The sequence below is a fragment of the Leptonychotes weddellii genome, chromosome 8 (genome assembly GCF_054177405.1).
Source record: "Leptonychotes weddellii isolate Sample4059 chromosome 8, ASM5417740v2, whole genome shotgun sequence".
NCBI classification, from domain to species: domain Eukaryota; kingdom Metazoa; phylum Chordata; class Mammalia; order Carnivora; family Phocidae; genus Leptonychotes; species Leptonychotes weddellii.
The window spans coordinates 11,402,120-11,410,180 of NC_138376.1; positions in this window are offsets into that span (position 1 = coordinate 11,402,120).

The window sequence follows — 8,061 nt, forward strand, 5'->3', positions numbered from 1 at the left end:
AGCCATTCTCACTGGTGTGAGGTGGTATCTCATTGAGGTTTTGATTTGGATTTCCCTGATGCTGAGCGATATTGAACACTTTTTCATGTGTCTGTTGGCCATTTGGATGTCTTCTTTGGAAAAATGTCTGTTCATGTCTACTAAGAAGTTCATCTTTACTCCACTGATTAGAGATGGTACTTTTGTCATATATGAAATTTATCTATAATCTGTTGGATCTATTTCTGGACTTTCTCTTCTGCTCCAAGGATCCATGCGTCTTTTCACGCACAATAACCACACTGTTTTCATTACTAAGCCTTTGTAACTGTATTAATATCTGATAGGGCTTTGGCCTCTCTCAGTGCACTTCCTCTTAGAATTTTTATGGCCTTTCTTGTTTATTTTCCCATATAAACGTCAAAACCAGCTTGCGTACTTCCAGAGAAAATTTTTTGCTATGTTTACTGAAATAGCATTCGAAAGGCATTAAATAGGTTGACTGAAATAAGAAATTTGGTCATGAGATTGGAAAACAGTCAAAGACATCTTTAGGGAAAAAGAAAATAGAAAATGGTCTTCCATTTTCTAAGAAAAAAATTATCCAAAGGCTCAATTCAGGAGGTCGGATAAAGTAGTAGAAGTCTCACAAAATGAACATAGGGAAAATGGAAGGAAGGTAATTAATAAGAAAATAATTTTTAAATGTTTGAGATGAGTCTCCTGACTCAAATGGCCCAGTATATTCCAATGCATTCAGAGGAAAAAGTAGGTTCCAATCAAATGAATGACATTGAGACTGGCAGGGGGCTTCTCGACAGCTCCACAGGATTCTTAAAGAGTCAGAACCACCCAGGATTCCTGAGCAATGCCCAAAGTTCTGAGGGGTCATTATTTTCAATATAAACTTCTATGCACAGGCAAACCATGAGCTGATTAGTTCATGTAGTAAACTGCTGGTTCACCCTATTAGTGACATTGCAGGCATTTAAGGACTCAGAAAATTTACATCCTATGCACCTTTTTTTTTTTTTTAAGATTTTATTTATTTATTTGACAGAGACAGAGATAGCGAGAGCAGGAACACAAGCGGGGGGAGTGGGAGAGGGACAAGCAGGCTTCCCGCAGAGCAGGGAGCCCGATGCGGGGCTCGATCCCAGGACCCTGGGATCATGACCTGAGCCAAAGGCAGACACTTAACGACTGAGCCACCCCGGCGTCCCCTATGCACCTTTCTTGAGAGGCTACTGGAGGATATGCTTCATCAAAATGAGGAAGTATGCCAAAGAACAGTGGAGGTTGGGGTGATCGGTGGTGGCAGCAGGCCACGCGGTTCTTGACCTTGGCAGCACACTCAAATTGCCTGGGAAAACCAATTAAACAGATGCCTATATCCTTCTACCTCTTCACCCTTCTGCATTCCTCCCAATTCTGATTTAATTTCTCTGGGGTGGAGCTCAGCGAGTAGTATATTTTTTTAAGATTTTGTTTATTTATTTAAGAGAGAGAGAACATGAGCAGCGGAGGGGGGTGAGGGGCAGAGAGAGAAGGAGAAGCAAACTCTCCACTGAGCAGGGAGCCCAACTCGGGGCTCGATCCCAGGACCCCGGGATCATGACCTGAGCCCACAAAGGCAGATGCTTAGCTGACTGAGCCATCCAGGCGCCCCACAAGTAGTATTTTTTAAAGTTTCCCAGGTGATTCTATTGTGCAACAAAGGGGAGAGACACCAAATTATGAAGAAAAGCACAATGTCATTATGGTTGCAACAAACATTTGCTGCCTTTCATTGTTTTTGTTTTTTTTTCCTAGCCAGATTGGCAGGTCAGAACTTTCAACTACAGGTGAGTTCCAGGTGTGGTAGAGAGCATTTATTTTTCAGTTTCTGGCTTTAAATGATTAAGACGCAAAGGGGGAATTGAGTTTTGGAATTCTTCAATATGTCAGGGGTGGGAGGGAACCAAAAGAAGAAGATGTAACGATCAGGCGGTTGTAAATTTCTAAATTTTTCAAGAAAGTGGGGATGATTTAATGCTCCTCTTTGGAAAGAAGCAGTGGACATAGTGGGGAGCACCCCCACCCCCATGCCTACAATAGTGAAGAGCGCCCTACCTAATGTCTTGTTAGGAATAGTGTCCCAAAGAAACATAAGTGCACAGCTCATGGGTTGTAGATCATTGGGCTTAACTAGTTTTTCCCTGGCAAGGCTGACACAGAGACTTCCTCTGCCCTCTCTTCCTCCATTCAGCTATGGATCAAGGCATTGGTTTCTGGAACCTAATTTCCAGAGAGCCTGGATAACTGCTCTAATGGCCAGAGTTTGGCTTTTTGTTGGTTTGTTTGTTTTTGTTTTGCCAGTGAGTAGGTGTGGGGCCAGGGCCACCCAAAGCCTTGTCTCTTGTGAACACTTTCCACTTTCTGAAAAGTGGATGATGGGTGACATTTTGGATATCCTGGAGGACCACAGTCATTCCGGGCTCGGTCTCCCAGAGGAGCCCCTCCAGCCACCCAGGTACCCAGAACCCCTGTGGTTGGAACTGACTAGGAGAAATTGGGGGAGACTGTTAATTTCTTTGAAAATTATCCTAAGGAATTTGGACTTCAGACTTTCACTCACAAGGGCAGAAATATTAGATTAATTCTTTTGAACTTGAACTTAAAAATTCTGGAGTTCAACCTCTCTGGATTTTCCTCTTTGAGCTTTAAATCCACAGTGAACATCATGAGAGGAGGGATGTGCTGTTGGCATTTTATTATCATTATGATGTCATTTAAGCTCCTTGCAGGACCCCTGGTAGCCTCTACTGGGCAACACGACTGGCCTAATTTGCGATGGGAAATTGCACAGGGAGTGCGGTTTTGGCTTTTTAGTACCTCAGTTAATTGGGACAGGGGTGGATCTGGGTTTTGTGAGGCCTGATGCTTATACAATGTGGGGGACCCTCTTTTTTTAAAATTTATTTTGAGAGAGAGCGAGAACAAGCAGGGGGAGGGGCAGAGGGAGAGAGAGACTCTCAAGGGGACCCCATGCTGAGCACAGAGCCTGATACGGGTCTTGATCCCACAATCCTGAGATCATGACCTGAGCTGAAATCAAGAGTTGGACGCTCAACTGACTGAGCCACCCAGGCGCCCTGTGGGGGACTCTCTTAGGAAAAAGAACAAAATTATGAATACAAAATTAGATATGAAAGTAAATATTTAGAATGAGAAAAGAAATCACAACAAATTACAATTCTATAATGCTGACAAGGGGGCGCCTAAGTGGCTCAGTCAGTTAAGCGTCTGCCTTCGGCTTAGGGCATGATCCCAGAGTCCAGGTCGGGCTCCCAGCTCAACGAGGAGTCTGCCCATCCCTCTCCCTCTACCCCTCCCACCTGCTTGTGCTCGCTCACTTGCACTCTCTCTCAAATAAATAAATAAATAAAATCTTAAAAGTATAAAGCTAACAGGTACTACAAATCTAGAAAGTAACAGGACTATTTTTTAAAATAAATTTATTGACACTCCTCTACTTTTTTTTTTTCCGCTGCTGCCTATTCTTTGATTACCTCTTCACAAAAAAAAAAAAAATGGTTTTAGGGGCACCTGGGTGGCTCAGTCCGTTAAGCATCTCCTTCGGCTCAGGTCATGATCCTGGGGTCCTGGGATCGAGCCCCACATCGGGCTCCCTGCTCCGCGGGAAGCCTGCTTCTCCCTCTCTCACTCCCCCTGCTTGTGTTCCCTCTCTCGCTGTGTCTCTGTCAAATAAATAAATAAAATCTTTTAAAAAATGGTTTTATAATATCATTTTATGTAAAAAGAATAAGAAGATAAGCCAGGCTTTCTTCTAACCTGGTTAATTGGAATTTTCTTCAGTTGCACATTTTTCCTCAGCAATGAAACCTTGCTTGGAGATGTAGAGCTTGATCTTAAATGGTATCTTAAAAGGACAATGCTTTTTGCATGACTCAGTTTCCCGAGGAGGAAGTCACAAGAGGATTACTTGTCCCACCTCATAGAACCAGAAAAGTGGATGAAGAGCATTCTTTCCTACCTTGCTCAGCTTTTTGGTCCCATAAAATATTGGACTTAACCACTAAAATCATGGTCAAAAAAATAGGGTTTCCTCCACACACACACCCCGTGGGAAAGAAGACCACAGTTGATCTAGAAGCCCAACTCTCATCTTCCTTCAAAATCAACCCCATAGCATTGATTTGTCCTCAGGAAAGTTCCCAGGTGGCTCAGAAGCCCAGAGGATAGTTTACCTTGAAGCTAATGGCATTTAAGCTCCAGGGCCTATCAGCTGGGCAGGCCTCTTCAGAGGTTAGCTGTATTCTGTGGAGAAAGCCACTGGATCTTACTTGCTTTTTCAGGAACCAACAAAGATCTGGGTCTCCTTTTACTCTTGACATCTTTCTTGGCCGGGGGTAAGTGGAATTAGTTAGAGAAATAATGCCAAAAGAAAAATAATACTCTGCTTCTGATATGCAAAACAGGACTATGCAGCAAGATTTCAGTCCTGAGACACTGGCTGGGGTCTTCAAGGGGGATTTTCTCAATTCCCTCATCTATCGCCTCTCCCTCACCCCAGGACCAAGCAGATATTTTTCCTGATAAATTCCCACTGCCCCCATAGCTCCTGAGGCCCAGGCACTCGATCAAGGCCCATTTGTGCCTCCGAGGATACTGTCGAGAGAGGATACTGTCAAGAGAGAGGATACTGGGAGAAAATATTTACAAATCCTATATCTGATAAGAGATTAATATCCAGAATATGTAAAGATCTCCTACAACACAATAGCAAAAAAACAAAAAAACAAAACAAAAACCCAATCCCTCCCCCAATAACCCAATTCAAAAATGGGCAAAGGACTTGAACAGACATTTCTCCAAAGAAGATCGACAAATGGCCAATAAGCACATGAAATGATGGTATCACTAGTCATTAGGGAAATCCAAATCAAAACTATGACACGCCAATTGACAACCATGAGGATGACTATTATAAAAAAACAACATAACAAAATAGAGGCGCCTGGGTGGCTCAATTGGTTAAGCGTCTGCCTTTGGCTCAGGTCATGGTCCCAGGGTCCTGGGATCGAGCCCCTCGTGGGGCTCCCTGCTCAGTGGGAAGCCTGCTTCTCCCTCTCCCACTCCCCCTGCTTGTATTCCCTCTCTTCTGTGTCTCTCTCTGTCAAATAAATAAATAAAATCTTTAAAAATAATTAATTAATTTTAAAAAGGTGAAAATGGTAAATTTTAGGTTATGTATATTTTACCACAGAAAAAGAAAAAAGAGATTCAGGAGGCCACCTAGAATTAAAAAAGTCCAATCTGTTGCTTTTTCTTCCATGTCTCTCAGATAGATGCGCTCTCCCCACCCCTTATGCTCCGAGTCTAGTCCAGCTCCCCATCACACGTACCTGAATTATTGCAATCGCCTCTTCATCTGTCTGCAGGTGTTTCTTCTTACTCTTCCACATCTCTTCACAGAGCAGCCAGAGGGGACCTTCAAAAGTATAAATCCAATTGGGTCAGACCTCTGTCTCCTAAGTAAGTGCACTGGGGGATGTTACAGAATTTCAAGCAAAGGAGCCCCACAACCTGATTTCCACTATCAAAAACCTGGCTTCTGTAGGGTAGTCAGATTGGTAAAAAGACCAGAGGAGTGGTTCAGTGCTATCAGCTGGAGAGCTTATCAAAGCCCCAATTGCTGCCACGCCCCTCTGGAGTTTCTGAATCAGTGGGTCAGGGGTGGAGCCTACTGGGATGGAGTAGAGAATATGCATTTCTAACATGCTCTCAGGTGATGCTCACACCCACGTTGCTTCTGGGTGCCTCTGATCCCGGGACCATACTTTGGGATCCGCTGGCCTGGAGTGTAGGTCGGGAGAACAAAGCTCTTTGCAGCCGGCCCCACTATTGTAATTCTTGCCCTCTCTCCCTCAAAGAGAACATTTGCCAACCCTATCAAAATTCTTTTCATTTCTTGAATGCTTCATGTTCTCCAGGCCTTTGTGCAAACACATTTCCCTCAGCCTGGGACTTCCTTCCTTTTCTCTCCTTCTCTGCTCCCTCCTTCCAATTGCCTCCCTACCTCCACTTTCTGCCTGGTTACCTGTCCTCCATCCTTCAGGGATCTGCTTATATGGAGTGTGTGTGTGTGTGTGTGTGTGTTATTTTATTTATTTTATTTTATTTTGTTTTAGAGAGAGCACACAAGCAGGGGGAAGGGCAGAGGGAGAGGGAGAGAGAGAATCACTCCCCACTGAGTGCAGAGCCTGACGTAGGACTCGATCTCATGACCCTCAGATCATGACCTGAGCCGAAATCTGAACAGTCCGACACTTAACCAACTAAGCTACCTAGGTGCCTCTAAATAGCTCTATTGAGACATAGTTCACATACCACAACTCACCCATTCAAAGTACACGGGGCAGCGGTTTTTTTTTTTTAAGATTTTATTTATTTATTTGAGAGAGAGAATGAGATAGAGACAGAGAGAGCATGAGAGGGGGGAGCGTCAGAGGGGGAAGCAGACTTCCTGCTGAGCAGGGAGCCCGATGCAGGACTCGGCGGGACTCGATCCCAGGACTCCAGGATCATGACCTGAGCTGAAGGCAGTCGCTTAACCAACTGAGCCACCCAGGCTCCCGTCAGCGGTTTTTTTAGTAAAGTTACAGGTATGTGCAACTATCACCAGTTTTGGGACCATTTTCATAACTTCAAAAATAAATCCTATGCTCTTTATCTATCACTACCCTCTCTCCCCCTCTTGCCTCTCACCACCAGCCCTGAGCATGTTGAGCATCTTGTCATGTGCTTTTTGGCCATCTGTAGATCTTCTGTGGAGAAATGTCTGTTCAGACCCCTCGCCCATTTTTAAAATTAGGCTGTCTTTTAATTTTTTCGTCGTGAGAGTTCTTTACATATTCCAGATTCAATTCCCTTACCAGATTACAGGATTTTCAAATATTTTCTCTCCTTCTGAACACAAAAGTTTTTAATTTTGATGAAATCTAATTTACCTATGTTTTACTTTTGTTGCTTATGCTTTTGGTTGTTTATAAGAATCCTTTGCCAAATCCAAGGTCATGAAGACTCACCTCTATATTTTCATCTAGAAGTTTTATAGTTGTAGCTCTTACACTTAGGTCTTTGATACACTTTGAGTTAATTTTTTGCATATGGGAAGGGATAGGGTTTAACTTCATTCTCTTTTTTTTTTTAAGATTTTATTTATTTATTTGTGAGAGAGAGAGAGGCAGAGGGAGAAGCAGGCTCCCTGCCCCCCACCCCCACCCCGAGCAGGGAGTCCAATGTGGGACTTAATCCCTGGACCCCGGGATCCCGACCCGAGCCAAAGGCAGACGCTCAACCCACCAAGACACCCAGACACCCCTAATTTCATTTTTTTTTCCATGTTTTATCCCAGCACTGTTTGTTGAGAAGACCATTCTTTCCCCCATTGATTGGTTTTAACATTCTTGTTGAAGATTAGTTGACCATAGTCATGGGTATCCATTTCTGGACTCTCCATTCTCATCCATCTATCTGTGTCATTCTGTGTGATCCATCTATCTGTATCATTCCCCTGGAATGATAACACTGTTATCAGGATTTCATCAAATGCGTTTTGATTTTGGAGATCTTAAAATGTGGAAAAGAATGGTCAGTAGTTACTATATCCCAATTTCAGAGATATTAAAGTCTTAGAATTGACTAAATCTGCTGTGTCTGGGGAAACGTTCTCTGTCCCCATAGACTGCTTCTCAAAGCACTTGTACTCTTGTGACTCTAGTCCTCTTAGAGCAGTGGTTCTCAAAGTAGGGTTTCCAGGCCAGCATCATCATCATCTGGGAACTTGTTAGAAATACAAATTATCAGACCCAAACTTAGACGTATTGAATCAGAAAATCTGGGGGTGGGGCCCAGCCTCCTTTTTTTAACAAGTCCTATTGGCGATTCTGATGCATATCAAGTTTGAGATCCTCTCAGTTTATAAGGTCCATGAAGGCAGGAACCATACCTGTCTTGTCATTCTTGTGTCCCCAATACCCAGGAGGGAGGTGGGAGTTGGGGAATGGTGCCTGGCAT